The sequence below is a fragment of the Garra rufa genome, unplaced genomic scaffold (genome assembly GCF_049309525.1).
Source record: "Garra rufa unplaced genomic scaffold, GarRuf1.0 hap1_unplaced_002, whole genome shotgun sequence".
Lineage (NCBI taxonomy): Eukaryota > Metazoa > Chordata > Actinopteri > Cypriniformes > Cyprinidae > Garra > Garra rufa.
Window position 1 is genome coordinate 7,357,928 of NW_027394277.1, and position 12,741 is coordinate 7,370,668.

Genomic DNA, 12,741 nt, shown 5'->3' on the forward strand with positions numbered 1-12,741 from the left:
GGGCTCTCAGTGGCGCTAAAGCTTCCAGTGCATGTCGAGCACAATGTATTAGCCTTCCACCGCCTTACCCGCTGGACCACCTCGTCATCTTGCGTGGTTTCTTTGTTTAACACTCCTGAACCATGTGCATGTGGATGCCTTCTTCGTCTTTTGTTTCAGCCGCCGAGGGCCTGTTTTCCACTGAGGCCCTGCGTCAAACTCCCTATGAGACACAATCGAACGTTAGTAGTAACCTCCGATTACGGCCGAATGTGGATTCTGCTCGGACGACGGGGCACCGGTACATCCTTTGTAGCTTTGGCTTGTTAGCCAAACGCTACAGCAGTTTGCCATTTCCCATGAAATCATCCTTGATTTCCTTAAGAAAGGTGCCCCAAATTGGTGGAAAATCACATCTCAACCATACGCTGTCCAAAGCATTGACCCGCCTTCACGCGGCAAAACAGAACGTGTTGTTGGCCCGCACTGCTGGGTCAAACTGCGCTTCCCAAAAACAGATTGGGTCAAAACCGACAGAAGAAAACTCTAAGCCTGCTCTAAGCCCTACCCACGGGGAGGGCTCGACAGTCTCGCACAACGCGAGAGCCTCCGTTTCGCCTGTGTAATTTGGGGGCCGATGAAAACTGGGTCCGACCCGGTGAAGAAGCCGACGATCAGCCCGGCTAGCTCAGTCGGTAGAGCATGAGACTCTTAATCTCAGGGTCGTGGGTTCGAGCCCCACGTTGGGCAGCTCTGTTGACTCTCTTTCTTCCCAAAAGGGTGGCGGGCTCCAGCGTGCCCATTCGCCGCGCAGGCTGAGTGGATTTTGCGAGCTCCGGAAACATCTTTCAAAACAGATGTCGCTGTTAGTGCGAGCAATTTTAATCCCTATCACTAACCCTAACCCTTGCTTTTACACCGGTGATCCGGCGGCAGCAAGCAACAGCGGCTGTCTCTGTGGCGCAATCGGTTAGCGCGTTCGGCTGTTAACCGAAAGGTTGGTGGTTCGAGCCCACCCAGGGACGTGTGAAATGCCGGAGTTTTGCACGCGCGTCAGGTGTCCACTAACGCCTATGCCATTCTTAGGGTTGCGAGGCACAGCTTTCTCAGGGCGTTTATCTTGTGCACCTTCAATAAGCTGGCTTGTTTTAAAAGAACTCAGCGGCGGGCATTTGGTGAACATTTTCACCAGCTCGAGTAGTTTGCTGTGGCATGTGGATGCCTTCTTTACTGATGATCTGTCTCTGGGGCTCATCTAGTTGACATAGTATCCGCTGACATTCGGCTGAAGGTGCTGATCCACCATCTGCTCTTGGTACGGACTGGAACCGGGGGACTGTAGTGACCATCAGATCGGAATGCAGAATGGATCTGGTGGCTTTGGTGACCTCAGAATAAGAAGAAACAGACTAATATTAATGTAGATGCAAAAGTTCCATGTTGCCACAAAGTCAATACCCAATACCCCACCGGGATGACTTGAAATACAGTCAGCATCGGCAATTTTTGCCATTCTCTCTGGAGGCTTGTTGAGAAAGATAGTCTTGCTTCGTTTTGTTTCCTTTTATTGGCGTGGCTGGTTGTTGGTCCTCGTCAAAGAGGTGTCCACCGATCATAGCGTGCCGGAGCCAGAAGACTTGTTGTTTTGTCAATATGTTCTCAAGACTTTGCGGCAGGTATCAATAAACTACAGCACAATCACAGCTCACCGCTACCCATCGTAAACAGGTTGGGCCTGTCTGTTCCGGTGGGCTCTCAGTGGTGCTAAAGCATCAAATGAAGAGGATGGGATTCGAACCCACACAAACCAAGGCGTGCCGAGCACAACGGACTAGCCTTGCATCGCCTTAACCACTCGACCACCTTTCGTTTTGCGCGGTCCTTTTGTTTAACACTCCCGATTCAGACCACCAGCTCATTAGTAGAGCGCTCAGTGAACTGAACTGAGTGTGTCAGATAGGGAAGACACACAAAAATTGCAGAGTGGGGTCCCCAGGAACGAGGATCACTGCTAAATGTACCGAACGACGAGGATGGGATTCGAACCCACGCGTGCAGAGCACAATGGATTAGCAGTCCATCGCCTTAACCACTCGGCCACCTCGTCGTACTACGTGCTGTCTTTTATTTAGCACTCCCGATTCAGATCATCAGCTCATTAGTAGAGAACTCAAAGAACTGAACTGAGTGTGTTAGATAAGGAGGACACACAAAAAGTTCAGCATGGGGTCCCCAGGACCTAGATTAAGGTCCAGTGCTAAAGGAACCGAACGACAAGGATGGGATTAGCAGTCCATCGCCTTAACCACTCGGCCTCCCCGCCCCCTTGCTGACTGAGAGAGGCCATGCTGCGGACCTTTTCAGCTGCTGCTGCTGTGCTTTCAGCAGGCTGTTTTGAGCACAGAGGGAATAGTGAATGAGCCGTCTTTTACACACCTCTAATCTGTTCCGTAGAAACACGGTGCAGCAACCCGTGCCAGGAGACTGTTTGTGCGGCAGTTTAAAGCTTGCTACCACCTTGTCGGTTCACATCCACGTAGGTGCCTGCAAAGGTCACGACCGTCGCCGGCATTCTTTCGCAGAGGCAATATTGTAGCCTATGAGGTTTATCCGAGGCGCGATCATTGCTGGTTGAAAACTTTACCCAATACCCCGCCAGGATGACTTGAAATACAGTCAGCTTTGGCAATTTTTGCTAGCCTCTCTGGAGGCTTAGAGTATTGTTGAGAAAAAATAGCCTGGTTTCGTTTCTCGTCGAAAAGGTGTCTGCTGATGATTGAGCGCCAGAGCCAGAAGGCTTGTTGTTTTGTAAATATGTCCTCAAGACGGGTATCATTAAACTGCAGCGCAATTACAGCTCACAGTTACCCATCGTAAACAGGTTGGGCCTGTCTGGTCCGGTGGGCTCTCAGTGGCGCTAAAGCTTCCAGTGCATGTCGAGCACAATGTATTAGCCTTCCACCGCCTTACCCGCTGGACCACCTCGTCATCTTGCGTGGTTTCTTTGTTTAACACTCCTGAACCATGTGCATGTGGATGCCTTCTTCGTCTTTTGTTTCAGCCGCCGAGGGCCTGTTTTCCACTGAGGCCCTGCGTCAAACTCCCTATGAGACACAATCGAACGTTAGTAGTAACCTCTGATTACGGCCGAATGTGGATTCTGCTCGGACGACGGGGCACCGGTACATCCTTTGTAGCTTTGGCTTGTTAGCCAAACGCTACAGCAGTTTGCCTTTTCCCATGAAATCATCCTTGATTTCCTTAAGAAAGGTGCCCCAAATTGGTGGAAAATCACATCTCAACCATACGCTGTCCAAAGCATTGACCCGCCTTCACGCGGCAAAACAGAACGTGTTGTTGGCCCGCACTGCTGGGTCAAACTGCGCTTCCCAAAAACAGATTGGGTCAAAACCGACAGAAGAAAACTCTAAGCCTGCTCTAAGCCCTACCCACGGGGAGGGCTCGACAGTCTCGCACAACGCGAGAGCCTCCGTTTCGCCTGTGTAATTTGGGGGCCGATGAAAACTGGGTCCGACCCGGTGAAGAAGCCCACGACCAGCCCGGCTAGCTCAGTAGGTAGAGCATGATACTCTTAATCTCAGGGTCGTGGGTTCGAGCCCCACGTTGGGCGGCTCTGTTGACTCTCTTTCTTCCCAAAAGGGTGGCGGGCTCCAGCGTGCCCATTCGCCGCGCAGGCTGAGTGGATTTTGCGAGCTCCGGAAACATCTTTCAAAACAGATGTCGCTGTTAGTGCGAGCAATTTTAATCCCTATCACTAACCCTAACCCTTGCTTTTACACCGGTGATCCGGCGGCAGCAAGCAACAGCAAGCAACAGCGGCTGTCTCTGTGGCGCAATCGGTTAGCGCGTTCGGCTGTTAACCGAAAGGTTGGTGGTTCGAGCCCACCCAGGGACGTGTGAAATGCCGGAGTTTTGCACGCGCGTCAGGTGTCCACTAACGCCTATGCCATTCTTAGGGTTGCGAGGCACAGCTTTCTCAGGGCGTTTATCTTGTGCACCTTCAATAAGCTGGCTTGTTTTAAAAGAACTCAGCGGCGGGCATTTGGTGAACATTTTCACCAGCTCGAGTAGTTTGCTGTGGCATGTGGATGCCTTCTTTACTGATGATCTGTCTCTGGGGCTCATCTAGTTGACATAGTATCCGCTGACATTCGGCTGAAGGTGCTGATCCACCATCTGCTCTTGGTACGGACTGGAACCGGGGGACTGTAGTGACCATCAGATCGGAATGCAGAATGGATCTGGTGGCTACGGTGACCTCAGAATAAGAAGAAACAGACTAATATTAATGTAGATGCAAAAGTTCCATGTTGCCACAAAGTCAATACCCAATACCCCACCGGGATGACTTGAAATACAGTCAGCATCGGCAATTTTTGCCAGTCTCTCTGGAGGCTTGTTGAGAAAGATAGTCTTGCTTCGTTTTGTTTCCTTTTATTGGCGTGGCTGGTTGTTGGTCCTCGTCAAAGAGGTGTCCACCGATCATAGCGTGCCGGAGCCAGAAGACTTGTTGTTTTGTCAATATGTTCTCAAGACTTTGCGGCAGGTATCAATAAACTACAGCACAATCACAGCTCGCCGCTACCCATCGTAAACAGGTTGGGCCTGTCTGTTCCGGTGGGCTCTCAGTGGTGCTAAAGCATCAAATGAAGAGGATGGGATTCGAACCCACACAAACCAAGGCGTGCCGAGCACAACGGACTAGCCTTGCATCGCCTTAACCACTCGACCACCTTTCGTTTTGCGCGGTCCTTTTGTTTAACACTCCCGATTCAGACCACCAGCTCATTAGTAGAGCTCTCAGTGAACTGAACTGAGTGTGTCAGATAGGGAAGACACACAAAAATTGCAGAGTGGGGTCCCCAGGACCGCTGCTAAATGTACCGAACGACGAGGATGGGATTCGAACCTACGCGTGCAGAGCACAATGGATTAACAGTCCATCGCCTTAACCACTCGGCCACCTCGTCGTATTACGTGCAGTCTTTTATTTAGCACTCCCGATTCAGATCATCAGCTCATTAGTAGAGAACTCAAAGAACTGAACTGAGTGTGTTAGATAAGGAGGACACACAAAAAGTTCAGCATGGGGTCCCCAGGACCTAGATTAAGGTCCAGTGCTAAAGGAACCGAACGACAAGGATGGGATTAGCAGTCCATCGCCTTAACCACTCGGCCTCCCCGCCCCCTTGCTGACTGAGAGAGGCCATGCTGCGGACCTTTTCAGCTGCTGCTGCTGTGCTTTCAGCAGGCTGTTTTGAGCACAGAGGGAATAGTGAATGAGCCGTCTTTTACACACCTCTAATCTGTTCCGTAGAAACACGATGCAGCAACCCGTGCCAGGAGAATGTTTGTGCGGCAGTTTAAAGCTTGCTACCACCTTGTCGGTTCACATCCACGTAGGTGCCTGCAAAGGTCACGACCGTCGCCGGCATTCTTTCGTAGAGGCAATATTGTAGCCTATGAGGTTTATCCGAGGCGCGATCATTGCTGGTTGAAAACTTTACCCAATACCCCGCCAGGATGACTTGAAATACAGTCAGCTTTGGCAATTTTTGCTAGCCTCTCTGGAGGCTTAGAGTATTGTTGAGAAAAAATAGCCTGGCTTTGTTTCTCGTCGAAAAGGTGTCTGCTTATGATTGAGCGCCAGAGCCAGAAGGCTTGTTGTTTTGTGAATATGTCCTCAAGACGGGTATCATTAAACTGCAGCGCAATTACAGCTCACCGTTACCCATCGTAAACAGGTTGGGCCTGTCTGGTCCGGTGGGCTCTCAGTGGCGCTAAAGCTTCCAGTGCATGTCGAGCACAATGTATTAGCCTTCCACCGCCTTACCCGCTGGACCACCTCGTCATCTTGCGTGGTTTCTTTGTTTAACACTCCTGAACCATGTGCATGTGGATGCCTTCTTCGTCTTTTGTTTCAGCCGCCGAGGGCCTGTTTTCCACTGAGGCCCTGCGTCAAACTCCCTATGAGACACAATCGAACGTTAGTAGTAACCTCCGATTACGGCCGAATGTGGATTCTGCTCGGACGACGGGGCACCGGTACATCCTTTGTAGCTTTGGCTTGTTAGCCAAACGCTACAGCAGTTTGCCATTTCCCATGAAATCATCCTTGATTTCCTTAAGAAAGGTGCCCCAAATTGGTGGAAAATCACATCTCAACCATACGCTGTCCAAAGCATTGACCCGCCTTCACGCGGCAAAACAGAACGTGTTGTTGGCCCGCACTGCTGGGTCAAACTGCGCTTCCCAAAAACAGATTGGGTCAAAACCGACAGAAGAAAACTCTAAGCCTGCTCTAAGCCCTACCCACGGGGAGGGCTCGACAGTCTCGCACAACGCGAGAGCCTCCGTTTCGCCTGTGTAATTTGGGGGCCGATGAAAACTGGGTCCGACCCGGTGAAGAAGCCGACGATCAGCCCGGCTAGCTCAGTCGGTAGAGCATGAGACTCTTAATCTCAGGGTCGTGGGTTCGAGCCCCACGTTGGGCAGCTCTGTTGACTCTCTTTCTTCCCAAAAGGGTGGCGGGCTCCAGCGTGCCCATTCGCCGCGCAGGCTGAGTGGATTTTGCGAGCTCCGGAAACATCTTTCAAAACAGATGTCGCTGTTAGTGCGAGCAATTTTAATCCCTATCACTAACCCTAACCCTTGCTTTTACACCGGTGATCCGGCGGCAGCAAGCAACAGCGGCTGTCTCTGTGGCGCAATCGGTTAGCGCGTTCGGCTGTTAACCGAAAGGTTGGTGGTTCGAGCCCACCCAGGGACGTGTGAAATGCCGGAGTTTTGCACGCGCGTCAGGTGTCCACTAACGCCTATGCCATTCTTAGGGTTGCGAGGCACAGCTTTCTCAGGGCGTTTATCTTGTGCACCTTCAATAAGCTGGCTTGTTTTAAAAGAACTCAGCGGCGGGCATTTGGTGAACATTTTCACCAGCTCGAGTAGTTTGCTGTGGCATGTGGATGCCTTCTTTACTGATGATCTGTCTCTGGGGCTCATCTAGTTGACATAGTATCCGCTGACATTCGGCTGAAGGTGCTGATCCACCATCTGCTCTTGGTACGGACTGGAACCGGGGGACTGTAGTGACCATCAGATCGGAATGCAGAATGGATCTGGTGGCTACGGTGACCTCAGAATAAGAAGAAACAGACTAATATTAATGTAGATGCAAAAGTTCCATGTTGCCACAAAGTCAATACCCAATACCCCACCGGGATGACTTGAAATACAGTCAGCATCGGCAATTTTTGCCAGTCTCTCTGGAGGCTTGTTGAGAAAGATAGTCTTGCTTCGTTTTGTTTCCTTTTATTGGCGTGGCTGGTTGTTGGTCCTCGTCAAAGAGGTGTCCACCGATCATAGCGTGCCGGAGCCAGAAGACTTGTTGTTTTGTCAATATGTTCTCAAGACTTTGCGGCAGGTATCAATAAACTACAGCACAATCACAGCTCACCGCTACCCATCGTAAACAGGTTGGGCCTGTCTGTTCCGGTGGGCTCTCAGTGGTGCTAAAGCATCAAATGAAGAGGATGGGATTCGAACCCACACAAACCAAGGCGTGCCGAGCACAACGGACTAGCCTTGCATCGCCTTAACCACTCGACCACCTTTCGTTTTGCGCGGTCCTTTTGTTTAACACTCCCGATTCAGACCACCAGCTCATTAGTAGAGCGCTCAGTGAACTGAACTGAGTGTGTCAGATAGGGAAGACACACAAAAATTGCAGAGTGGGGTCCCCAGGAACGAGGATCACTGCTAAATGTACCGAACGACGAGGATGGGATTCGAACCCACGCGTGCAGAGCACAATGGATTAGCAGTCCATCGCCTTAACCACTCGGCCACCTCGTCGTACTACGTGCTGTCTTTTATTTAGCACTCCCAATTCAGATCATCAGCTCATTAGTAGAGAACTCAAAGAACTGAACTGAGTGTGTTAGATAAGGAGGACACACAAAAAGTTCAGCATGGGGTCCCCAGGACCTAGATTAAGGTCCAGTGCTAAAGGAACCGAACGACAAGGATGGGATTAGCAGTCCATCGCCTTAACCACTCGGCCTCCCCGCCCCCTTGCTGACTGAGAGAGGCCATGCTGCGGACCTTTTCAGCTGCTGCTGCTGTGCTTTCAGCAGGCTGTTTTGAGCACAGAGGGAATAGTGAATGAGCCGTCTTTTACACACCTCTAATCTGTTCCGTAGAAACACGGTGCAGCAACCCGTGCCAGGAGACTGTTTGTGCGGCAGTTTAAAGCTTGCTACCACCTTGTCGGTTCACATCCACGTAGGTGCCTGCAAAGGTCACGACCGTCGCCGGCATTCTTTCGCAGAGGCAATATTGTAGCCTATGAGGTTTATCCGAGGCGCGATCATTGCTGGTTGAAAACTTTACCCAATACCCCGCCAGGATGACTTGAAATACAGTCAGCTTTGGCAATTTTTGCTAGCCTCTCTGGAGGCTTAGAGTATTGTTGAGAAAAAATAGCCTGGTTTCGTTTCTCGTCGAAAAGGTGTCTGCTGATGATTGAGCGCCAGAGCCAGAAGGCTTGTTGTTTTGTAAATATGTCCTCAAGACGGGTATCATTAAACTGCAGCGCAATTACAGCTCACCGTTACCCATCGTAAACAGGTTGGGCCTGTCTGGTCCGGTGGGCTCTCAGTGGCGCTAAAGCTTCCAGTGCATGTCGAGCACAATGTATTAGCCTTCCACCGCCTTACCCGCTGGACCACCTCGTCATCTTGCGTGGTTTCTTTGTTTAACACTCCTGAACCATGTGCATGTGGATGCCTTCTTCGTCTTTTGTTTCAGCCGCCGAGGGCCTGTTTTCCACTGAGGCCCTGCGTCAAACTCCCTATGAGACACAATCGAACGTTAGTAGTAACCTCTGATTACGGCCGAATGTGGATTCTGCTCGGACGACGGGGCACCGGTACATCCTTTGTAGCTTTGGCTTGTTAGCCAAACGCTACAGCAGTTTGCCTTTTCCCATGAAATCATCCTTGATTTCCTTAAGAAAGGTGCCCCAAATTGGTGGAAAATCACATCTCAACCATACGCTGTCCAAAGCATTGACCCGCCTTCACGCGGCAAAACAGAACGTGTTGTTGGCCCGCACTGCTGGGTCAAACTGCGCTTCCCAAAAACAGATTGGGTCAAAACCGACAGAAGAAAACTCTAAGCCTGCTCTAAGCCCTACCCACGGGGAGGGCTCGACAGTCTCGCACAACGCGAGAGCCTCCGTTTCGCCTGTGTAATTTGGGGGCCGATGAAAACTGGGTCCGACCCGGTGAAGAAGCCCACGACCAGCCCGGCTAGCTCAGTAGGTAGAGCATGATACTCTTAATCTCAGGGTCGTGGGTTCGAGCCCCACGTTGGGCGGCTCTGTTGACTCTCTTTCTTCCCAAAAGGGTGGCGGGCTCCAGCGTGCCCATTCGCCGCGCAGGCTGAGTGGATTTTGCGAGCTCCGGAAACATCTTTCAAAACAGATGTCGCTGTTAGTGCGAGCAATTTTAATCCCTATCACTAACCCTAACCCTTGCTTTTACACCGGTGATCCGGCGGCAGCAAGCAACAGCAAGCAACAGCGGCTGTCTCTGTGGCGCAATCGGTTAGCGCGTTCGGCTGTTAACCGAAAGGTTGGTGGTTCGAGCCCACCCAGGGACGTGTGAAATGCCGGAGTTTTGCACGCGCGTCAGGTGTCCACTAACGCCTATGCCATTCTTAGGGTTGCGAGGCACAGCTTTCTCAGGGCGTTTATCTTGTGCACCTTCAATAAGCTGGCTTGTTTTAAAAGAACTCAGCGGCGGGCATTTGGTGAACATTTTCACCAGCTCGAGTAGTTTGCTGTGGCATGTGGATGCCTTCTTTACTGATGATCTGTCTCTGGGGCTCATCTAGTTGACATAGTATCCGCTGACATTCGGCTGAAGGTGCTGATCCACCATCTGCTCTTGGTACGGACTGGAACCGGGGGACTGTAGTGACCATCAGATCGGAATGCAGAATGGATCTGGTGGCTACGGTGACCTCAGAATAAGAAGAAACAGACTAATATTAATGTAGATGCAAAAGTTCCATGTTGCCACAAAGTCAATACCCAATACCCCACCGGGATGACTTGAAATACAGTCAGCATCGGCAATTTTTGCCAGTCTCTCTGGAGGCTTGTTGAGAAAGATAGTCTTGCTTCGTTTTGTTTCCTTTTATTGGCGTGGCTGGTTGTTGGTCCTCGTCAAAGAGGTGTCCACCGATCATAGCGTGCCGGAGCCAGAAGACTTGTTGTTTTGTCAATATGTTCTCAAGACTTTGCGGCAGGTATCAATAAACTACAGCACAATCACAGCTCGCCGCTACCCATCGTAAACAGGTTGGGCCTGTCTGTTCCGGTGGGCTCTCAGTGGTGCTAAAGCATCAAATGAAGAGGATGGGATTCGAACCCACACAAACCAAGGCGTGCCGAGCACAACGGACTAGCCTTGCATCGCCTTAACCACTCGACCACCTTTCGTTTTGCGCGGTCCTTTTGTTTAACACTCCCGATTCAGACCACCAGCTCATTAGTAGAGCTCTCAGTGAACTGAACTGAGTGTGTCAGATAGGGAAGACACACAAAAATTGCAGAGTGGGGTCCCCAGGACCGCTGCTAAATGTACCGAACGACGAGGATGGGATTCGAACCTACGCGTGCAGAGCACAATGGATTAGCAGTCCATCGCCTTAACCACTCGGCCACCTCGTCGTATTACGTGCAGTCTTTTATTTAGCACTCCCGATTCAGATCATCAGCTCATTAGTAGAGAACTCAAAGAACTGAACTGAGTGTGTTAGATAAGGAGGACACACAAAAAGTTCAGCATGGGGTCCCCAGGACCTAGATTAAGGTCCAGTGCTAAAGGAACCGAACGACAAGGATGGGATTAGCAGTCCATCGCCTTAACCACTCGGCCTCCCCGCCCCCTTGCTGACTGAGAGAGGCCATGCTGCGGACCTTTTCAGCTGCTGCTGCTGTGCTTTCAGCAGGCTGTTTTGAGCACAGAGGGAATAGTGAATGAGCCGTCTTTTACACACCTCTAATCTGTTCCGTAGAAACACGATGCAGCAACCCGTGCCAGGAGAATGTTTGTGCGGCAGTTTAAAGCTTGCTACCACCTTGTCGGTTCACATCCACGTAGGTGCCTGCAAAGGTCACGACCGTCGCCGGCATTCTTTCGTAGAGGCAATATTGTAGCCTATGAGGTTTATCCGAGGCGCGATCATTGCTGGTTGAAAACTTTACCCAATACCCCGCCAGGATGACTTGAAATACAGTCAGCTTTGGCAATTTTTGCTAGCCTCTCTGGAGGCTTAGAGTATTGTTGAGAAAAAATAGCCTGGCTTTGTTTCTCGTCGAAAAGGTGTCTGCTTATGATTGAGCGCCAGAGCCAGAAGGCTTGTTGTTTTGTGAATATGTCCTCAAGACGGGTATCATTAAACTGCAGCGCAATTACAGCTCACCGTTACCCATCGTAAACAGGTTGGGCCTGTCTGGTCCGGTGGGCTCTCAGTGGCGCTAAAGCTTCCAGTGCATGTCGAGCACAATGTATTAGCCTTCCACCGCCTTACCCGCTGGACCACCTCGTCATCTTGCGTGGTTTCTTTGTTTAACACTCCTGAACCATGTGCATGTGGATGCCTTCTTCGTCTTTTGTTTCAGCCGCCGAGGGCCTGTTTTCCACTGAGGCCCTGCGTCAAACTCCCTATGAGACACAATCGAACGTTAGTAGTAACCTCCGATTACGGCCGAATGTGGATTCTGCTCGGACGACGGGGCACCGGTACATCCTTTGTAGCTTTGGCTTGTTAGCCAAACGCTACAGCAGTTTGCCATTTCCCATGAAATCATCCTTGATTTCCTTAAGAAAGGTGCCCCAAATTGGTGGAAAATCACATCTCAACCATACGCTGTCCAAAGCATTGACCCGCCTTCACGCGGCAAAACAGAACGTGTTGTTGGCCCGCACTGCTGGGTCAAACTGCGCTTCCCAAAAACAGATTGGGTCAAAACCGACAGAAGAAAACTCTAAGCCTGCTCTAAGCCCTACCCACGGGGAGGGCTCGACAGTCTCGCACAACGCGAGAGCCTCCGTTTCGCCTGTGTAATTTGGGGGCCGATGAAAACTGGGTCCGACCCGGTGAAGAAGCCCACGATCAGCCCGGCTAGCTCAGTCGGTAGAGCATGAGACTCTTAATCTCAGGGTCGTGGGTTCGAGCCCCACGTTGGGCAGCTCTGTTGACTCTCTTTCTTCCCAAAAGGGTGGCGGGCTCCAGCGTGCCCATTCGCCGCGCAGGCTGAGTGGATTTTGCGAGCTCCGGAAACATCTTTCAAAACAGATGTCGCTGTTAGTGCGAGCAATTTTAATCCCTATCACTAACCCTAACCCTTGCTTTTACACCGGTGATCCGGCGGCAGCAAGCAACAGCGGCTGTCTCTGTGGCGCAATCGGTTAGCGCGTTCGGCTGTTAACCGAAAGGTTGGTGGTTCGAGCCCACCCAGGGACGTGTGAAATGCCGGAGTTTTGCACGCGCGTCAGGTGTCCACTAACGCCTATGCCATTCTTAGGGTTGCGAGGCACAGCTTTCTCAGGGCGTTTATCTTGTGCACCTTCAATAAGCTGGCTTGTTTTAAAAGAACTCAGCGGCGGGCATTTGGTGAACATTTTCACCAGCTCGAGTAGTTTGCTGTGGCATGTGGATGCCTTCTTTACT

General features: G+C 51.1%; 15 non-coding genes across 15 annotated transcripts; 12 read left to right on the plus strand and 3 right to left on the minus strand.

The window, feature by feature from the left end:
* The first annotated feature begins 656 nt into the window (after nt 1–656).
* trnak-cuu (transfer RNA lysine (anticodon CUU)) lies at nt 657–729 on the plus strand. The gene has a single exon. It is a non-coding gene; the product is annotated as a tRNA-Lys (tRNA).
* A 201-nt stretch (nt 730–930) lies between these two features.
* On the plus strand, nt 931–1,004 carry trnan-guu (transfer RNA asparagine (anticodon GUU)). The gene has a single exon. It is a non-coding gene; the product is annotated as a tRNA-Asn (tRNA).
* A 1,000-nt stretch (nt 1,005–2,004) lies between these two features.
* trnas-gcu (transfer RNA serine (anticodon GCU)) lies at nt 2,005–2,086 on the minus strand. Its single transcript has one exon. It is a non-coding gene; the product is annotated as a tRNA-Ser (tRNA).
* Nucleotides 2,087–2,549: 463 nt separating this feature from the next.
* Nucleotides 2,550–2,690, plus strand: LOC141307807 (U4 spliceosomal RNA). Its single transcript, XR_012346732.1, has one exon. It is a non-coding gene; the product is annotated as a U4 spliceosomal RNA (small nuclear RNA).
* A 1,131-nt stretch (nt 2,691–3,821) lies between these two features.
* On the plus strand, nt 3,822–3,895 carry trnan-guu (transfer RNA asparagine (anticodon GUU)). The gene has a single exon. It is a non-coding gene; the product is annotated as a tRNA-Asn (tRNA).
* Nucleotides 3,896–4,888: 993 nt separating this feature from the next.
* Nucleotides 4,889–4,970, minus strand: trnan-guu (transfer RNA asparagine (anticodon GUU)). The gene has a single exon. It is a non-coding gene; the product is annotated as a tRNA-Asn (tRNA).
* A 463-nt stretch (nt 4,971–5,433) lies between these two features.
* LOC141307889 (U4 spliceosomal RNA) lies at nt 5,434–5,574 on the plus strand. Its single transcript, XR_012346815.1, has one exon. It is a non-coding gene; the product is annotated as a U4 spliceosomal RNA (small nuclear RNA).
* An 847-nt stretch (nt 5,575–6,421) lies between these two features.
* On the plus strand, nt 6,422–6,494 carry trnak-cuu (transfer RNA lysine (anticodon CUU)). The gene has a single exon. It is a non-coding gene; the product is annotated as a tRNA-Lys (tRNA).
* A 201-nt stretch (nt 6,495–6,695) lies between these two features.
* trnan-guu (transfer RNA asparagine (anticodon GUU)) lies at nt 6,696–6,769 on the plus strand. The gene has a single exon. It is a non-coding gene; the product is annotated as a tRNA-Asn (tRNA).
* Nucleotides 6,770–7,769: 1,000 nt separating this feature from the next.
* trnas-gcu (transfer RNA serine (anticodon GCU)) lies at nt 7,770–7,851 on the minus strand. The gene has a single exon. It is a non-coding gene; the product is annotated as a tRNA-Ser (tRNA).
* Nucleotides 7,852–8,314: 463 nt separating this feature from the next.
* On the plus strand, nt 8,315–8,455 carry LOC141307808 (U4 spliceosomal RNA). Its single transcript, XR_012346733.1, has one exon. It is a non-coding gene; the product is annotated as a U4 spliceosomal RNA (small nuclear RNA).
* Nucleotides 8,456–9,586: 1,131 nt separating this feature from the next.
* trnan-guu (transfer RNA asparagine (anticodon GUU)) lies at nt 9,587–9,660 on the plus strand. Its single transcript has one exon. It is a non-coding gene; the product is annotated as a tRNA-Asn (tRNA).
* Nucleotides 9,661–11,198: 1,538 nt separating this feature from the next.
* LOC141307890 (U4 spliceosomal RNA) lies at nt 11,199–11,339 on the plus strand. The gene has a single exon (XR_012346816.1). It is a non-coding gene; the product is annotated as a U4 spliceosomal RNA (small nuclear RNA).
* Nucleotides 11,340–12,186: 847 nt separating this feature from the next.
* trnak-cuu (transfer RNA lysine (anticodon CUU)) lies at nt 12,187–12,259 on the plus strand. The gene has a single exon. It is a non-coding gene; the product is annotated as a tRNA-Lys (tRNA).
* Nucleotides 12,260–12,460: 201 nt separating this feature from the next.
* Nucleotides 12,461–12,534, plus strand: trnan-guu (transfer RNA asparagine (anticodon GUU)). Its single transcript has one exon. It is a non-coding gene; the product is annotated as a tRNA-Asn (tRNA).
* Nucleotides 12,535–12,741: the final 207 nt, after the last annotated feature.